Genomic DNA, 20,882 nt, shown 5'->3' on the forward strand with positions numbered 1-20,882 from the left:
ACTCCAAAACAAATTTTTTTTTCTTTTTTTCCAGATGGAGTCTCACTCTGTCGCCCAGGCTGGAGTACAGTGGCATGATCTCGGCTCACGGCAAGCTCCGCTTCCCAGGTTCACGCCATTCTCCTGCCTTCTCAGCCTCCCGAGTAGCTGGGACTAGAGGCGCCTGCCACACGCCCGGCTTATTTTTTGTATTTTTAGTAGCGACGGGGTTTCACCTTGTTAGCCAGGATGGTCTCGATCTCCTGACCTTGTGATCCACACGCCTCGGCCTCCCAAAGTGCTGGGATTACAGACATGAACCACCGCGCCCAGCCACAAAATTGTTTTTAAAAAAACTATTTTACAAAATCTTTGACCGTAATTATTTTTAAGATGAAAAATATGTTATATAAATTATAAAATGTTACTTAACACAAATATAAGTATTGATTGCCCAATGTTGAGAGAGATCAACAAATGATATAAAACCATTCACTCCAAAATTATAATTACATTTTAAAATTAAAAAATGAAAAACATTAAACTTTTTAATTTGAAAAAAATTTAAACTCAAAAAGTTAATTTAAAATTAGTTACATTTAAATGTAATTAAATGCTAAAAATCTCTCTTCCTTCCTTCTGTCTCTCTCTCTTTCTCCCACACACATTCACTCTATATGCCCCCCATTTCTGAAAGCAAAATTGATAGAAATATAGAATGCATCTAGCAGCATTACCATATTAGTTTCCTAACTCATGGAGCTGGGACTTTTAAGTAGGAAAGTCAAGCAGAAATCCACCAAAACAGAAAAGCACAGCAATACCACATCCTTGGAATGACTGCTGCAGTTAGTACAGGATCAAAGACTTGAAGGATCCAGAGTTGGTTTCCATCACAACTACATGTATCTTACCTGTCTGACCTCTATTATGGGTTACATTGTGGCACTGTGTCCCCCTAAAATTTATATGTTGAACCCATAACCCCTAGTGCCTTAGAATATGACTGTTTTTGGAGACAGGGCCTTTAAAGAGGGGATTAAGTTAAAATGAGGCCATTAAAATGGGCCCTAATCCAATCTGAGTAGTATCTTTGTAAAAACGGGGAATTTGGACACACAAAGGGACACGAGGAATGTACATACACAGAGGAAAGACCATGTGAGGGCATGGGAAGAAGGCTGCCAACTGCAAGCCAAGGAGAGAGGACTCAGAGGAACCAAACCTGCTGACACCTTGATCTTGGACTTCTAGCCACCAGAACTTTGAGAAAATAAATTAATATTGTTTAAGCCACCAGTCAGTGGACTGACATTTTGCTGTGTCAGTAACAGCAAATTAATACGAACTGTGTACAAAAGATGGATGAATTTTGGAGGATGATAAATTATTGTAAGCTTACTTAGGTGGTGGCTCCACTGATAGCAGTGTTTCCAGAAGTCTTTTTGCTGGAGTAAAACAATATAATCCCTGGGATATCGAATGAAGGTACTAAAATTTTTTTTTTTTTTTGGAAACGGAGTTTTGATCTTGTTTCCCTGGCTGGAGTGCAATGACACCATCTCAGCTCCCTGCAATCTCCGCCTCCCTGGTTCAAACGATTCTCCTGCCTCAGCCTCCCAAGTAGCTGGGATTGCAGGCATGCACCACCAAGCCCTGCTAATTTTGTATTTTTCATAGAGACGGGTTTCTCCATGTTGGTCAGGCTGGTCTCAAACTCCCAACCTTAGGTGATCACCCGCCTTGGCCTCTCAAAGTACTGGGATTACAGGCGTGAGCCATTGCGCCCGTCTTAAAATTTTCTTTTAGCGGGAAAATGGGGTGGCGAGGCTGGGCGCAGAGAGGCTGGGGCTGCGGCTCAGCGTGGGCTCCCCTGGTGCGCAGCAGCAGCTGCGAGGAGCTCACTGCGGTTCTAGCCCCGCCGCAGCTGCTCAGACACAGGTTTAACTTCTTTATTCAGAAAAAATGTGGTTCAGAAAAGAACCCAGTAAGGTTGAACCTCGAAGATCAGACACGGCAACAAGTGGTGAAGCATACAAGAGAAGTGCTTTGATTCCTCTGGTGGAAGAAACAGTCTTTTATCTTTCTCCCTATCCTATAAGGACTCTCATAGAACCTTTATTTTTTTACTGTTGGGTTTACAGGCTGTGCATTTGGATCAGCTGCTATTTGGCAATATGAATCACTGAAATTCAGGGTCCAGAGTTATTTTGATGGCATAAAAGCTGATTGGTTGGATAGCATAAGACCACAAAAAGAAGGAGACTTCAGAAAGGAGATTAACAAGCGGTGGAATAACCTAAGTGATGGCCAGCGGACTCAGGTATCATAGCTGCAAACGTCCTTGTATTCTGTTTGTGGAGAGTACCTTCTCTGCAGTGGACAGTGATCTGATATTTCAAATCTAATCCAGCCTCAAAAGTCCGTTGTTCTCCAATGTTGCTGTCAACATTCAATCATTTCTCCTTATTTCACATGGCAGCAAATATGTATGTTTTGTGGAGCTTCTCCTTCAGTATAGTGAACATTCTGGGTCAAGAGCAGTTCGTGGCAGTGTACCTATCTGCAGGTGTTATTTCCAATTTTGTCAGTTATGTGTGTAAAGTTGCCACACGAAGATATGGACCATCACTTGGTGCATCTCGCGCCATCATGATGATCCTCGCAGCTGTCCGCACTAAGATCCCAGAAGGGAGGCTTGCCATTATTTACTTCCAATGTTCACATTCACAGCAGGAAATGCCCTACAATCCATTAACGCCATGGATATGGCAGGAATGATCCTGGGACGGAAATTTTTTGATTATGCAGCACATCTTGGGGGAGCTCTCTTTGGAATATGGTATGTTACTCACACTCATGAACTGATTTGGAAGAACAGGGAGCCTCTAGTGAAAATCTGGCATGAAATGAAGACTAATGACCCCCCAAAAAAGAGGTGGCTCTAAGTAAAACTGGGATTGCACAGTACCGGTGCACCTGTCTTGTGCTGCCTGAGAGCCCCAGGAGACATCGGCCCTAGAGTGATCATGGCTGTGTTCCCGCCTGGAAGACGCCAGCATCTGGCCTCCCACTGTTTTCAGCTGTGTCCCCGGGTCCGTGTCTTTTCAGAAAGTGAAAATGACATAGTTGTGAAGTAAAGGTTTACATCTAGTTTGTAAAAAATAAAAAAATAAAAATAAAAATACATTCCTTTTACCTTGCAAGGATAGCAGAATGCCCTCACTATATTTTCTCAAGGCTATTTCTTTGTGTGTGTGTGTGTGTGTGTGTGTGTGTGTGTGTGTGTGCATGTGTTATAAATATTTTTAGTTTAACTTTTAAGTTCAGAAATACATGTACAGGTTTGTTATATAGGTAAACTTGTGTCATGGGGGCTTGTTCTATGGATTATTTTGTCACCCAGGTATTAAGACTAGTACCTATTAGTTGTTTTTAATAAATAAACAACAAATATAAAATGATCCTCTCCCTCCTCCCACTCTCCACCTTCTGAATGGCTCCAGTATATGTTGTTCCCCTCTATGTGTCCATGTGTTCTCATCATTTAGCTCCCATTTATAAGTGAGAACATGCACTATTTGATTTTCTGTTCCTTTATTAGTTTGCTAAGGATAATGGCCTCCGGCTTCATCCCTGTTCCTGCAAAAGACATGATCTCATTCTTTTTTTATGGCCGCATAATATTTCATGGTGTATATGTACCACATTTTCTTTATCTAGTCTACTATTGATGGGCATTTATGTTGAGTCCATGTCTTTGCTATTGTGAATAGGGCTGCAGTGAACATATGCATGCATGTGTCTTTATAATAGAATGATTTCTATTCCTTTGGTTATATACCCAGTAATGGAATTGCTGGGTCAAATAGTATTTCTGTTTTTAGGCCTTTGAGGAATCGCCGCACTGTCTTTCGCAATACTTGAACTAATTTACATGCCCACCAACAGTGTAGAAGCGTTCCTGTTTCTCCACAACCTCATCAGCATCTGTTATTTTTTGACTTTTTAATAATACCCATTCTGACTGGTGTGAAATGGTATCTATCTCACTGTGGCTTTGATTTGCATTTCTCTAATGATCTGTGATGTTGAGCTTTTTTTCATGATTGTTGACCAAATGTATGTCTTCTTTTGAAAAATGTCTGTTCATGTACTTTGGCCACTTTTTAATGGGGTTGTTTGCTTCTAATAAATTTATTTAAGTTCCTTATAGATGCTGGATATTAGACCTTTGTCAGATGTAGAGTTTGCAAATGTTTTCTCCAATTATCTAGGTTGTCTGCCCAGTCTGTTGATAGTTTCCTTTGCTGTGCAGAAGCTCTTTAGTTTAATTTGATCCCATTTGTCAGTTTTTACTTTTGTTGCAATTGCTTTTGGTGTATTCATCATGAAATCTTTGCCCAATCCTATGCCCAGGGTGGTATTGCGTCAGTTGTCTTCCAGGGTTTTTATAGTTTTGGGTTTTTCATTTAAGTCTTTAGTCCTTCTTGAGTTAATTTTTGTATATAGTGTAAGGAAGATGTCTGGTTTCGTCTTCTGCATATGGCTTGCCAGTAATTCCAGCACCATTTATTGAATAGAAAATCCTTTCCCCATTGCTTGTTTTTTTGTCAGGTTTGTCGAAGCTCAGATAGTTGCAGGCATGTGGTCTTACTTCTGCATTCTCTATTCTGTTCCATTGGTCTATGTGCCTGTTTTTGTTCAGTACTGTGCTGTTTTGGTTACTGCAGCCCTGTGGTATAGTTTGAAGTCAGGTAGCATGATGCTTCTGGCTTTATTCTTTTTGTTTAGAATTGCCTTCTCAAGGTTATTTCAATCATGGCTTTATATCATGATTTAGTCCACAGTGACCTTGTTTGTCTAACTGTCCCATGGGAAATCAAGTTTCTATTACATTGATTATATCACACTGCTTGAAGAATTCAGCAAGTAACCTAGATAACTTGAGAAGACACAGGCATGCCAGAGGGTAATAGATAAACCGCCCCTTTTAAAAAAAATTGGGCCATCTACCTTTGTGAAGTTTCTAGGGCCGCAGTGATCTGAATGAGACATATCAATATATGCCCTCTAAAGTAAAATCAAATTATTTCATTTTGCATGCATTACTACTATGAAAGAAGCACATTGCTTGGTATGTCTTATTAGATTTTGAAGGAAGCATATGTTGCATTGAGTGTGCTGTTCTTATCCCTAGATCACAACCAGAGAAAAATTGAGTTATGAAAATTATAACAAAAAATCTAAAATCATTACAATTTGCTGATGAATTATTTTTTATTTTTATTTATTTTTTTTTTTGAGACAGAGTCTCGCACTGTTGCCCAGGCTGGAGTGCAGCGGTGCCATCTCGGCTCACTGCAACCTCCGCCTCCCAGGTTCAAGCCATTCTCCTGCCTCAGCCTGCCAAGTAGCTGGGATTACAGGCGCCCACCACCACAATCAGCTGATTTTCTGTATTTTTAGTAGAGACGGGGTTTCACTATGTTGGCAAGGCTGGTCTCAAACTCCTGACCTTGTGATCCGCATCTATTACTGCCAAAAACCATCTCAAAACTTAGTTGTTTAGAATATTTATTTGCAAATGAATCTGCAACTTGGGCAGGACTTGGCAGCCTGAGCTTGTCTATGTGCCACTGGTTATCTGCTGGGGTGACTTGAAGGCTGGTGGCAAGAATCCTCTGAAGTTTTGCTCACTTATATGCCCAGTGATTGCTGCTGGTGGTTGACTGAGGCCTCAGCTAAGGCTGTGACTGGAACAACTATATGTGGCCTCTCCACATTGCCTCTTGGCTTCACTCCATGTGACTGTGTGCCTTTTCCATGTGGTTGCTTGGCTTTATCACAATGTGGTGCCTGGATCTTAGCAGGCCCAGATGAAAAGTTTTTATTTAATATAACTTAGAGTCAGAAGTCACATAGTATCACTTCTGCTGCAGTCATAGTCTGACCTAAATTCAAAGAAAGGGAATGTAGATCCCCATGTCTTGATGAGAAACTATCAATGTTACATTGTAAAAAGAATATATGTGATTATGAAACATTGGTGGCTAGATTTGGAAACTACAATCTGTCACACACATCCAAAACAATAAACTGAAAGCTGACTTTGAAATTAAGATAATAAGGTTATAGAGTACAAATATATGCAAATCCATAGTTTTATTATCCATAAGATGTAATGGGATGTAATGAAAGGAAAGGACCCTTTGCAATAGCAACAACTTTATGAAAAAAATTTTGAAACTATTAAATGATGCAAAAGAAGGTTTGAAGAAATGGAAACATATACCATGTGCTTAGAAAGCAAGACTATATCATAGATACCAAGTTCCAAGTTAATTTATAATTCAAAAATACAAACCTTTGTTTTTTATTTATATGCTTTGTTTATTTTTGAAACTAGACAAGTTAATCTTTAAGATCATACGTAAAAATTAACAAACAAGAATTGTTAGGAAAGCTCTGAGTTAAAAAAGCAATGAGAAAGAACTAGAAGACTAGCCCAACCAAATATTAAAATATAAATGCCTCATTTAAAAAAGCAGTATGAAATTGACTATGAATACACCAACTAATACAACAAAATAGGAAGAACAATAATAGAAATAAATACATGTGGGAATTTAGAATATAATAAAAATAGTACCTCAAATCAGCAAGGAAGGAGATAGGTTATTCGATAAATATCATTAGGACAACTGGAAGGTGATCTGGATAAAAAAAAGTTGGGTCTATATCTTGCATCTTTTACCCTGACATATTTTTACAAATGGCTTATCTTCCTAATATATATAGAGATCCTTAAAAAAGAAAGAAAACAATAACCTAATAGGAAAATAATGGCAAGAAAACATGAATAATTCAGAGAAAAACAAAGTATCTCTTAAACAAATGAAAAGAATGCAACTTCAATCATAATAAGAAAAAATACAAATTAAAGCCACACTGAGTATCATTTATATCTATTGGATTGTCATAACTTCTAGCCTTTGACCACGCGTTCTACTGAATAAGAGTATAGACACTTTCATAATTGCTTGTGGAAGTACAAACAGGCACAATCCTTATAGAAAGGAATTTGTCTATATCTTTTAAAATTGCAAATGCACAAATCATTTGACCTAGCAGTTCTGTTACTCAGAACTTATGCTAACTCCTATTTCCACATATGTTAAGCTTATTAATTGCAGCAAAGTTCGTAATAGGAAAAAATGGAAACAATTGAAATGTTAATAATAGGAAACTGCTTTTAGAAATTATGATGCCTCCATTTAATGACTACTATGAAAAGGAGGAGCTGTAAAAAGAAGGAAGAAGAGAGAAAAGAAATGATGACATTCTGTGTACTGATATTGAAAATTTTCTAAAAATCTATTTTAAATTCTAGAAAGAAATATGTTGAATAGTGTGTATAGCATGCCGATTTTCAAAAAGGATAGGGGGAGATAAAAGAATGGATTTTTGCTTGTATACACATAAGAAAACTTTAGAAGGATACATAAAAGTGTAAAAAGTTGTCCGTTTAAATGGTAGAGGGGGAAACGGGACTGATAAAATGGAAATAAGAACTGGTGGGAGATTGTTCATTATACATGTTATTTTTTTGTTTTTGAAAAACCTAATAATATTACCTGTTCTAAAAAAGGTAGTTAATAATCTTAAAACTAATTCTTTGAGGAAGGAAAAGTATGTTAAAGAGGAAAATTTAAAAGGGATTGCAATTTATTCAGGAAATAATGACACAATACCTCATAATTAAACTTAATGAATGTGGCCAAAGCTGTACACACAAAAAATGTAGCCTTAGATTTTATTTTTATACAAAACTAAATGAAGAAAACAAACTACATATTCAGCAGAAGAAGTAGAAAACAAAAACAAATCATAGAGAAATATAAGGAAATAATAAAAATAAAAGCAGAAGTTAAATAAGCAGAAAAGCAGCAAAATTGATAAATTGATTAATAAATACAGTATCTCACCTATAAAAGTGTCAATAAATATGCAAACTAATGACATGTTAACTGGAAAGAAAGAGAGAGAGAAACACGAATACTTGACAATATAAACACAGATAGGAAGAAAATGTTTAATTACAGAACGTTTTTTAGCTTCATGGACACAAATTATTAGAACTCAATAAAATGTACAATTTTCAGGGAAAATTTATTCAGTAAGAATTAGAAAGCTTTAATAAGCTTACATTTAGGGAAGACATTTTAATTTTTCATTAACTATCTCCAAAAAAGGAATTGGGTCCAGAGCATTTGATGAGCAAGTCCTTAAAAAATCTTTCAAACAATTCTTGTGTTATTTTAAATGTTCCAAGATTGCAGAATGATGAAACACTTCCCAAATTACTTTTCAAAGTTGATATAATCCTTATAAAAGCCAACAAAGGAAAAAATGTACTTGCTTTAACTAAAATATTGGCAACATAAATTCAACACTAAATACGTTTTCATGACTAAATAGTTCTATTCTAAAAATGCAAGGATGGCTTAATAGAATTTTCATTAACACTGCTACCTCAATAATGCACAAAAGAAAAAAATCGTGATATTCTCTATAGTTGTTCTAGGACATTTGAGAAAATTTAACATTGATTTATGATAATATTAGTGAAAGAAAAATATAAAAATATCCCATATCATTATAAGAAATAGCCATCTAAAACACCAAAGGCTTTCCCATTTAAAGTCAGAAATGTGACAAAAATATCCACAACACTGTTATTGTTCTTGTTTTTCTGAGGAGTTGGAGATGTCAGATCTAGCTTCAAATGAGTTATATTTTTACCTTCAATGAAGCAACGTTTTTCCGTTTTTAGTTGACATGTAATAATTGTGTATATTTATGGGATACAGTGTGACATTTTGATACATGTATACGATGTATAATGATCAAATCAGGGAAACTGGCATATTCATCACCTCAAACATTTATCATTTCTCTGTGTTGTGAACATTCAAAATCCCCTCTTCTGGATTTTTAAAAATATCCAATAAATTATAGTTAACTATATTCATGCTGCACAGCTTCAGAACACCAGAATTCATTTGCCCTATCTAGCTGTAATTTTGTATTTGTTAACTAACCTCTCCCCACGCTCCCCTCCCTCTACCCTTCCCAGCCTCTAGTATCCATAATTCTAACTCTTTTCTTCCATGAGCTGAATTTTTTTGTAGCTCCTACATATGAGTGAGAACACGCAGTATTTCTCTTTCTATGCCTATTTCACTTAATGTCCTATAGGCTCATTTATGCTGCACAGATGGCAGGATTTCATTTTTTGTGGCTGAATAGCATTCCCTTGTGTGTGCGTGTGTGTGTGTGTGTGTGCATGTGTGTGTATGTGTGTGTGTGTATACACCATATTTTCTTTATCCACTCATCTGTTGATGGACATTTAGGTTGCTTTCATATCTTAGCTATTGTAAATAGTGCTGCAATAAATATAGGGATGCAGGTATCCCTTCAATATACTGATTTCCTTTTCTTCAGCTAAGTACCCAATACTGGGATTGCTGGCTCATATGCTAGTTCTATTCTTAGTTTTTTGAGATAGCTCCATACTATTTTCCATAATGTCTGTACTAATTTACATTCTCACCAACCGTGTATAAGAGTTACCTTTACTCCACATCCTTGCCAGCACTTATGTTTTGTTTGTTTGATAGTAGTCATTTCTAACTAGGGTGAGATGATATTTCATTGCGGTTTTGATTTGCATTTTCCTAATGATTAGTGATGTTGAGCATTTTTTTATATGTTTGTTGCCCATTTGTATATCTTCTTTAGAGAAATGTTTATTCAGTTCCTTCGCCCACTTTTTAATCAGATTATTTGTTTCTGGTGTTGAGTTGTTTGAGTTTATGAGTTCACTGTATAATCTAGATATTAGCCCATAGTCAGGAAAACAGTTCGCAAACATTTTCTCACATTCTACAAGTTGTCTCTTCACTCTGTTGTTTTCTTTGTTGTGAAGAGCTTTTTTAGTTTACTATAATCTCATTTGCCTATTTCTGCTTTTGTTGCATGTGCTTATGAAGCCTTAACCATAAAATCTTTACCTAAATCAATCTCCTGAAGCATTTCACCTATGTCTTTAATTTTAATTGATTTTTGTATAGGTAAGAAATAAGAGTCTAGTATCATTCTTCTGCATATGAATGTCCAGTTTTCCTAGCACTGTTTATTTAAGAGGGTGTCCTTTCCCCAGTGTATGTTCTTGGTGCCTCCATTGAAAATCAGTTGTATGTTTCTGGGTTCTATGTATGTTTCTGGGTTCTCTAGTCTGTTCCATTGGTCTGCATGTCTGGTTTTGTACCAATACAATGCTCTTTTGGTTATTATAGCTTTGTAATATATTTTGAACTCAGGTAGCATGATGGCTCCAGCTTTGTTCTTTATGTTCACTATTGCTTTGGCTATTTAGGGTCTCTTGTGGTTCCACAAGAATTTTAGGAGGTTTTTTAAAAAATCTATTTCAGTGAATAATATCATTGGTATTTTGATAAAGGTTGCATTGATTCTATACATTGCTTTGGGTAGTATGATCATTTTAACAATATTAATTTTTCTAATTCATAAGTATAAAATTTCCATTTGTTTATATCCTTTTTAATTTCTTTCAAGTGTTTTGTAGTTTTTGTTGTGGAGTTTTCTTACTTCCTTGGTTAAATTTATTCCTATGTATTTTATTTTTTGTAGTCATTATAAATGGGATTGCTTTCTTGATATCTTTTTCAGTTAGTTTGTTATTGGTCTATAGAAATGCTATTGATTTTTCATGTTGATTTTGTATCACACAACTTTACAGAATTTGTTTATCAGCTCGAAGAGTTCTTTGGTAGAGTCTCTATGCTTTTCTATAAATAAGATTAGGTCATCTAAAAATGGGGACGATTTTATTTCCTCTTTTCCAATTTGGCTGCATTTTCTTTCTTTCTCTTGCCTAATTTCTCTGGCTAGGATTTTCAGTAGCATATTGAATAAGAGTGGTTAAAATGGGCATCGTTGTCTTGTTCCAGTTCTTAGAGGAAAGGCTTTCAGCTTTTTCCCATTCAGTATGATGCTAGCTGTGGGATGGTAATATATGGCCTGTGTTATGTTGAGGTATGTTCCTTCTAGGCCTCTTTGCTGAGATTTTTTTTTTTACTTTAAGTTCTGGGATACATGAGCTGAACATGCAGGTTTGTTACATAGGTAAATATGTGCCATAGTGGTTTGCTGCACCTATCAACCCATCACCTAGGTTTTAAGCCTCACATGCATTAGGTATTTGTCCTCATGCTCTCCCTCCCCTTTCCCTCCACCCTCTGACAGGCCCCAATGTGTGATGTTCCCCTCCCTGTGTCCATGTGTTATCATTTGTTCAGCTCCCAATTATGAGTGAGAACATGTGGTGTTTGGTTTTCTGTTCCTGTGTTAGTTTGCTGAGGATGATGGTTTCCAGCTTCATCCATGTCCCTGAAAAGGACATGAACTCATTCTTTTTAATGGCTGCATAGTATTCCATGGTGTATATGTGCCACATTTTCTTTATCCAGTCTATCATTGATAGGCATTTGGGGTGGTTCCAAGTCTTTGCTATTGTAAATTGTGCTGCAGTAAACATATGTGTGCATGTGTCTTTCTAGTAGAATGATTTATAATCCTTTGGATTGGCTTTGGTAGGGTAAGACTTTTTCTTGTGGGTGTAGCTATAGTGTTGCTTTGGTAGGATATTTTGGCTTTGATTCTGGGTGGCCAGTGATTTATAATCCTTTGGGTGTATACCCAGTAATGAGATTGTTGGGTCAAATGGATTTCTGGTTCTAGATCCTTGAGGAATCACCACACAGACTTCCACAATGGTTGAACTAATTTACACTCCCACCAACAGTGTAAAAGCATTCCTATTTCTCCACATCCTCACCAGCATCTTTTGCTTCCAGACTTTAATGATTGCCATTCTAACTGGTGTGAGATAGTATCTCATTGTGGTTTTGATTTGCATTTCTCTAATGACCAGTGATGATGAGCTTTTTTTCATATGTTTGTTGACCACATAAATGACTTCTTTTGAGAAGTGTCTGTTCATATCCTTTGCCCACTTTTTTTTTTCAGCCCATTGTGAGCTGAGAAATACGTGATATAATTTCACTTCTTTTCAATTTGTTGAGAGTTGTTTTGTGGCCTAACGTATGGTCTATCCTGAATAATGTTCCAAGTGCTGATGAGAATAATGTGTATTCTGCAGCTGTTGGATAAAATGTTCTGTAAATGTCTGTTAGGTCCATTTGGTCTAAAGTGCAGATTACATCTGTGTCTTTGTTGATTTTTGACAAGATTAATCTGTCCAGTGCTAAGAGTGGGTTGTTGAAGTCCCCAACCATTATGGTATTGTGTCTCTCTCTTTCTCTCTTTAGCTCTAATAGTATGCACTATCTATATCTGGGTTCTCCGATATTGAGTTCACATATATTTATAATTGTCATATCCTCTTGCTGAATTCATTACTTGATTATTATAGAATGGCCTTCTTCATCTCTTTTTATGTTTTTTGACCCAAAGTCTTTTTTTTTCTCATATAAGTATAGCTATGACTACATGCTTTTGTTTTCTAATTGCAAGGAAAATTTTTACCACTTCTTCACTGTCAGTCTATGTATTTTCAGGTGATATGAATTTCTTGCAGGTAGCTTATAGTTGGGTCTTTTTAAAAAATCCATTCATCTATCCTATGTCTTTTAATTGGGCAATATAAACCATTTACATTCAAGGTTGTTACTCCAGTCATTTTGTTAATTGTTTTCTGGTTGTTTTATATAGCCTTTGATTTTTTTTTCCTCTTTTATTGTTTACCTTTACAATTTGGTGGGGATTTGCAGAGTTAATATGTGATTCTTTTGTCTTTCTCTTTGTTATCTTCTCTATCAGTGAGTTTTATATCCTCATATTTTTTCACAAAAGTAGATATTGTCCTTTTGCTTTCACATGTAGGAATCCCTTACCATTTCTTGTAGAACTAGTTTAGTGATCATGAATTCCCTCCATTTTTATTTGTCTAGGAAATAATTTATTTTTCTTTTATTTCTGAAGGATAGCTTTGCTGGATATAGTATTTTGCCTGGAAATTTTTTTCTTTAAATACTTTTACTATGTCATCCCATTATCTCCTGGGCTATAAAGTTTCTGCTGAGAAATTCACCATTAGTCTGATGGGGACACTTTTCTGTTGGTGTTTTTAGAATTTTCTTTTTGTCTTTGACTTTTGGCCTCTGGACTATAATATATATGAGAAAACCTTTTTGGATTTAATCTAGTTGGGAACTTTGAGCTTCCTGTATCTAAATGTCTGTATTGCTTGCAAGACTTGGGAAGTTTTCAGCTATTATTTTATTTAATAAGTTTTCTTTGCCTTGGCCCATTTATTCTCCTTCTTAACTCCCAAACATGAGATATTTGTTCACGTTATAGTGTCCCATATGTCACACAGGCTTTCTTCATTCTTTTTAATTTTTTATTCTTTTTCTTTCCTCTTTTTGTCTGAATGGGTTATTTCAAAAGACATGTCTTCAAGTTCAAAAATTCTTTCTTCGACTTGATCTAGTTCATTGTTGAAGATCTTGATTATATTTTTTTCATTCATGAAATCTTTCAGTTCCAGGATTTCTGTTTGGTTCTTATGCATGATATTTATCTCATTGTTCAGTTTCTCATTCCAAACATAAATTGTTTCCCTGATTTCTTTGTATCATTTTTCTGTGTTCTCTTTCATCTACCTGAGTTTTCTTAGGATCAATATTTTAAATTTTTTTCAGGCATTTAATAATTTATTTTTCTTAGGGGTCTGTTACTGATGAATTATTATGTCCTTTTGGAGGTATCATGTTTCCTTTCTTTTTCATGTTTCTTGTGTCCTTACATTAATATCTGCACATCTGATGTAAAAGTCACTTTACAGTCTCTTCTTCCAATATTATGGATTGGCTTTGGTAGGGTAAGACTTTTTCTTGTGGGAGTAGCTATAGCGTTGCTTTAGTAGGATGTTTTGGCTTTGATTCTGGGTGGCCATAGTACTGTAGTCACCATACGATTTATTCAGCTTTGCCCTCCAATGTGGAGTTCCTTCTGGCTTTGAGCGATTCTGGGCCAGCTTCTTCTTTGCTTTTCTCTCCTTCTGTGCCTCAAAGGTTCACTGCCACTTCCCTGCTGAATTTCAGTGTTCTGTAAAAATTTTTATTTGTTTTTAAAAAGTCTTATGTAACTATAGAATTGAAATTATTAATGGAATAGAAAATTAAATGTAAGAAAAAGCAAGAAGGAAGCAAGACCAATATTTAGGAGGCAATCATCTCTCCAGATGACTCACAGAAGAGGAAATCTCAAGGAGTAGATTATTTTTAAGAAGTTTCTGGTACAGTTCCTCTGAGGTCCTGTGACTACCCCTCCCCCAGGAAATAACTTTTTTATTTAACCACTACATTGACATCTACAGAAGTTGACACCTGTAAGTTTTAGACATAAAATTGATTCAACTTACAGTGCAACAATTTAAATGTATGCATCACTGCTATATTGAAAATATAATATGTCATTAGACTTAAGACTTTCCTTTGTTTTGTCTAGTTTTTTTTTCTCATGGTGGGTTAGTTTGCTTTGGGAACCCCAGACCTAAACCTCAGCCATGCTTCTGGCAGCACACCCAGCACTGTCTCTCCAGGTGCTAGGAAGGCACTAAGACACACCCACCCAGTCCAGGTGGGCTAACTCACCAACTGACCCATCATAGCAACTTGGCTTGCCCAGCAGCATAGCCCATCCGGATGACTCTACCTACTGCTCTATAATCACTGTGTGGTGAGAAAAAAAAAGAAATTCTGCCTTGACACCTCCTGTTCCCCCCACTAGTTCTCAGGAGAATGTTTGTGCTTTACTCTCTCTCTCTCTCTCTCACTCTCTCTCTCTTTCTCTCTCTCTCTGTGCCTGTATGTAAAGACTGATCTGCAGTCTGCCATCATAGGGAGAAAAGTGCTTCTAGTCTCACCTCTGGAAAAAGAAAATTAATAATTAATTAATTAAAGATCTTAAGATGGAGAGGTTATCCTGAATTACCCAGTGGTTCCAGTATAATTACAAAGGTCCTTATAAGAGGGAGGCAGGAGAGTCAGAATGAGAGAAAGAAATGTGATGATAGTAGCAGAAATCAGAGTGATGCAAGGAAGGGGCCACAAGCCAAAGAATGCAAGTAGCCTCTAGGAGCTTGCAAAGGAAGGAAAATGGATTCTCCCTTAGAGCCCCCAAAGGAGTACTACGCTATTGACACTTTGATTTGAGGACTTCTGATCTCCAGAAATGTTAAGTAATAAATGTGTATTTTAAGACATTAAGTTTGTGATAATGTTTTAATAGCAGTAATGGAACTAATGTATAAGAATTTTTACGTATTTATGTAGGCTACTCTTGTACTATGCTCAATAGTACATATGGTAATAACCATATGGTAATATCTAAAACTCATAATTGTGATTTTCTAATAATTGGGTGGCCAACAGTGTTGTCCCTCATTAAGCCAAAGCAATTATCCGGTGCTGACAAGCCAGTCAAAATCATTCAAATTCATGTATGTGATTGATTGAAATGGAAGCACTGAGGATCATTGAAGAAGTACCATGGAAACAGCATTTGCCATTCCAAGATATTTAGATGCTTTCATGACTACTCATCAATGAAGTAATGAAAATTTTGGGGACAGATGATCAGAATTTTGAGTACAGTTCAAAGAATTTTAAAGTAATGACAAATGTCTATGCTTACTATAGGGAGATTTGCCAGAAAGAGAGAGAGTTATCTTATGTCCAAGCTTTATGAAAAAAATATATTTTTAAAAGCTCCGTCAAAACAGTCCATGCATTAAAATCCTCTCAAAGGAATTTCACAAGCATGTAAAACCAAACACAACAAAAAAGCTGTCTGAATGCTATGTTTGGTTTCACATACTTGCATAAGCATATTAATATTTAATGAAATTGTCTCAACATAGATGTATGTAAGAATGAAATTTATTCATTTTCAAACAGCACAAAATATTCTGGGCCCACAGCCCTGCATTCTGACTAGGCCAGACATCTTATTTCTTTATCCCACTCAGGTTTAATATTTAATCTTGGGTTTTTTGAAATCAGACTTCAAAACTCCCTCTCCCTTCTGTTTCCCCTTGGTCCCTGGAGAAGGAGAATGACTTACGCTTTCATAGCAAATGACATCAGAGGTGGTGAGTTCCTTCTCTGCCTCTCGGTCCAATACAAAGGGACCAACATCAAGTGCTAGCATTGTCTTTCGAGTGGGGATGATGAAATTGTTAGCTCTTTAGGGAGCTCCATGGGGGCCCACCCTTGCACTGTCCTGTCCTCTTCTCCCTTAATGCCATGGCAACAAGCAGTCCACCCAAAAGTCTCTGCTTCTGATAAACCCAGACCATCTTCCATGGCATTTACTCATCCCTCCTTGCCAAGGCAAGGGAGGATCACAGGCTGCCATAGGGCATGCTCACAGTTTCAGCAACAATAGCATCAACTGCTCTGCCAGCTAAGTGGCATCCCCCAGGCCCCAACCCTGACAGTTCTTCCTGGGGGTATAGGGAAATTGGAGAACACAGATTTCATCAGAACAGGGTGGAACACATTGAAACTTCCTTGCTCCCTGCCTCCCAGTCTCTCCACCAAGGGAAGAGGAGGGAAAAGGCACTGTTCATGCTTTATGGACTCTGCTTCCTTCAGTGCTCCCATATCCTTGCCCTCTCTGTGTCCTTTATTTTATAAAACCCAAAAGACTGGGGCTTAAGAAACTGGTTCTGCTGAATGCCTTCTGCTAGCAAATCCCACAGTGGAGGACTGGCATTAAGAACCCATTTTTCTGCCCTTGAAAGGTGAGATATTTGGCAACTTTTATCCTGAACTATGGACTCTAGCAGGCTGTTCCAGGAAAGCACAAATGTCCCTTATGACCACTTTATCACTTTTTAAAAATATTAATTTCATACTATAGTAGTCATTAATTTTTGAATTTTTATATTGCAAAATGGTTTTCCAAGACAGATTCCCAATTTATAACATTTTGCCTCTAAGAACTAAATTTTCCACTTAAACTAATTCAACTTGAGACTGTAATCTTGGCACTAATTAAGTTATAACTTGGGAGATCACTATATTGATTTCAGAACTCCAACTAAAGCTCTGGGATAAAAAGTTTTCTGAGAACTAGAAGTAATATAGATAAGGGGGGATGTCTAAGACTAAACAGCTTTTCATTTATGAGAGATCCTAGCAATCTTCAGCATTTTTTTCTCACTCAAAGAATATTGAGGCAAAGTTCAAAGTATATCGTATCTGGGGAATTTCTGCTTCCATGTAATTCCTGCCAAATACTTGGGTCTGGATCACCACACACACACAGACACACACACACACACACATGCATGCACACATACATGACTATAAATAACTAGAAAAATGGTAAAATATAATAAAAAACAATTTTCAGACATTAATCAGAACTGTTTAGGCCTGTGATCTCTGAAGAAAGGGAAATAAACGATGTGAGCCCTCTGTGAGCACTGGCTTTTTGCCTAGAGGCAATTCCCAGATTATAGCACTAAGAGGAGAATCCCAAACAAAGCCTGGTGGTCTCACTGGGTTAAGGAGACCAAAGTTCAGGGAGACTGAAGTGACTAGAATTTGTGGAGAAGAGAAAGAGCTCCAGAAATCTGTCTGGCATCCCCTCTAGTCTTTGGCTGACTCAGTCTGCACATGAATTAGGTAAAACTCTACAATTTTGGGGAAAGAACAGTTGCTGAGGCACCATAAGCTGAATAAATAGAAGAGTTCCCATAAGGCCAGAAACCATTCAAGTTACCACTAGCCAGAGTGAAGAGGCCTCATTGAACATACAGGGCATTCAGTAAAGATCCTGGAAGAGTCAGATGTTTGTTACAAATCTTGAGTAAAGATTTGTACTTTACTCTAGACCCACTCTTAAAAAGCTTTAAAAGAAGCCTCAAAATTATTAAACTAATCTTTAGCAATTTAACCACCTGCCAGAATAAATCACAATTCTCTTTATGGAAGACAAAAAAAAAATCCAACACTCAAGACATAAAATTTATGCCTGGCATCCAATCAAATTTCTAGACATGCCAAGATGCAGGAGAACTTGACCCAAAAACAGGGATAAAATTAATCAATAGAAATAGACACAGAATTGATAAAGGAGATGAAATTAGCAGACAAAGACATTAAAGCAGCTATTATAAATATATTTCATATGACAAGAAGGCAGAGGGAGAAATTAACATGTCTTGGAGACAAATAGAAGATATAAAACTGTGAATAGAACTTTTACATATGAAAACTACACTGAACTGGATTAACAGATTAGAAACTGCAGGGGGAAAAAATCAGTGAACATGAAGACATTGCAATAGGAGCTATCCAAACTGATGCACAGAGAATAAAAAGAGGAAACAAATTCAACATAGCCTTAGTGATCGGTGGAATAATATGTATGTAATTGGGCACCCACAAAAAGCGGAGAAAAAGGGGAGAGGAAGGAAAAATATGTGAAGAAATAATGGCAGAAAATGTTTCACATTGGTTAGAAACTATAAACCCCCAAATCCAAAAAGCTCAACAAACCCCATGCAGAATAAAAAACCAAGAAAACTTCAAGAGAAATAATAATCATATTGCTGAAAACAAGTGATAAAGAGAAAAATCTTAAATGCATCCACAGGAAAAAAAGTACACTTAGAGAGGAACAAAGATAAAAATTATTATAGATTTCTCATCAGAAATGAGGCAAGCCCAAAGAAATGGAACAATATCTTTAAAGTGCTGAAAAAACCTGTCAACCTACAATTACATACCCAGAGAAATATTTTTCAAAAATTAAGACAAAAGATTTTTACAGACAAACAGAAGTTGACTCTTTGTCAACAAACTTGTGCTATAGGCAGAAGGTAAATGCAACCAGATGGAAACTTGGATCTCTACACAGAATGAAGAACATTAAAAATGGCAAATCTGCAGTTACATATAAGTCATTTTTTTCATCTTATAAACTCTCTAAAAGACAGTGAATGTTTAAAACAAAAAATAAAACAATGTGTTGTGGGATTTAAAATATATTTAGAAGTAAAATATCTGAAAACATATAAAGCACAAAGGATGGGAGGGAGAAAATGAACGTGTATAGCTGTAAGTTTCTTCATTAATTCTTCATTGGTATGATACTGTTTGAAAGTAAACTATTATAAATTAAGGATACAATTTGTAAACTCCAAGGCAACCACTAAAAAACAGAGGTATAGCTAATAAACTAATAGTGGAGATAAGATGGAATACTAAAACTATCCTATTATTGAGGTGTTCTGTATCTTGATTATGTTGGTGATTCCATGTGAGTTTACAACTGTCAAAACTCAACAAAGTATACACTTTAAGAAGACACGGTTTATTGTAAATAAGTAATTTCTCAATAAAGTTAATAAAAACAATCTAATGGAAAGCAAGAAAAAAAGGAAAACATAAAACAAATGGGACAAAGAAAATAAATCAGAAGATTTTATATTTAAACCCAATCACTCGATAATTACATTAAATGTAAATAATCTAAACTATTCAACAAGAGACAGAAACTTTATGAAAGAGCACAAAGGCAAGACAAAAGTATATTCTACCTGTAAGAAATTTATTTTAAAAATAAAGACACAGGTTAAAAGTAAAAGAATTAAAAATATAGACAATATACCACTAGTCACAAGAAAGGTGGAATAGCTATATTAATTATAGGCAAAGTAAACTTTACAACAAAGAATATTACCAGGAATAAAGATGAACATGTTATAATGACAAAAGACTTAATTCTTCAAGAAGACATAATAATTTTAAATGTGCGTGCACCTAACGAATGAGTTTCAAGATGTACGAAGCAAAAAAGAATAGTTTTGAAAGATACACATGCTTTTCAAATGCACATGGGATATACATCAGGATAGACCCTACATTGAGCCATAAAACAAGCCTCAAAATACTTAAAAAGACACCGAACCATAAAACAAGTCTCAAAATATTTAAAAATATTTTTTCTGACTCTCCTCTTTTTCTCCTCTTTTTGTGGGTGTCCAATTACATATATATTGTTCCACAGATATACTGTAATATACTGTAATCATACTAAATATATTATTCAACTACAATGGAATTAAATCCGACTAAGTAAAATTGAAAATTCAACATATCAAAATTTGTGTGCTATAGCTAAAAGGGTGCTTAGAAGGAAATGTATAGTTGTAGATGCTTATTTTAGAAAAGTAGGACTAAAATAATCTTTCCCCTTAAGAAGGTAGAAGAAGGAATAAAAATAAACTTGAAGTAGAAGAAGAAAGAAGATAATATGGATAAGAGCAAGAATTAATAAAATATAAAACAGCCAAACCATAGAGAAAACCAATGAAACCAAAAGCGGTTTCTTTGAAAATAATTGATAAACTTGTAGCTAGACTGGTCAAGAAAGTAAGAAGACAAAGTATTTGCCAATATCAGAAATAAAAGAGGGGAAATACTAAACTGCATAATAAATCCTATAGGCATTAACAATGTAATAAGGGAATATTATGAATTATTTTATGCCAATAATTTTAATTTAGATAAAATAGACAAATTCCTTGAAAAGCAAAAATTACCAAAATGAACTCAAGAAGAAAGAAAACTTGAATAGCCCTATAAAAACTGAAGAAATTTAATTCCTAATTTGATTTTCACAAAGTTAACTCCAGGCCCGGATGTCTTCACTGGTGAATTCTATCAAATATTTAAAGTAATAGCACCAATCCCATACAAACACAGACTACA

The 20,882-nt window shown here is 35.8% G+C and overlaps 1 protein-coding gene and 1 pseudogene across 3 annotated transcripts in view; both read left to right on the plus strand.

The window, feature by feature from the left end:
* The window catches only part of AIG1 (androgen induced 1), a 336,552-nt gene that overhangs the window by 287,661 nt on the left and 28,009 nt on the right, over positions 1-20,882 (plus strand). For all 3 annotated transcript variants that reach the window (XR_010112530.1, XR_010112529.1, XR_010112531.1), the window contains one exon: positions 35-2,302. The gene's annotated coding sequence lies outside the window, so the exon portion shown is untranslated. The remainder of the gene's footprint in view (positions 1-34; positions 2,303-20,882) is intronic.
* Positions 1,796-20,252, plus strand: LOC134730629 (presenilin-associated rhomboid-like protein, mitochondrial; annotated as a pseudogene).

The sequence above is a fragment of the Pan paniscus genome, chromosome 5 (genome assembly GCF_029289425.2).
Source record: "Pan paniscus chromosome 5, NHGRI_mPanPan1-v2.0_pri, whole genome shotgun sequence".
In the NCBI taxonomy this organism is placed as follows: Eukaryota; Metazoa; Chordata; class Mammalia; order Primates; family Hominidae; genus Pan; species Pan paniscus.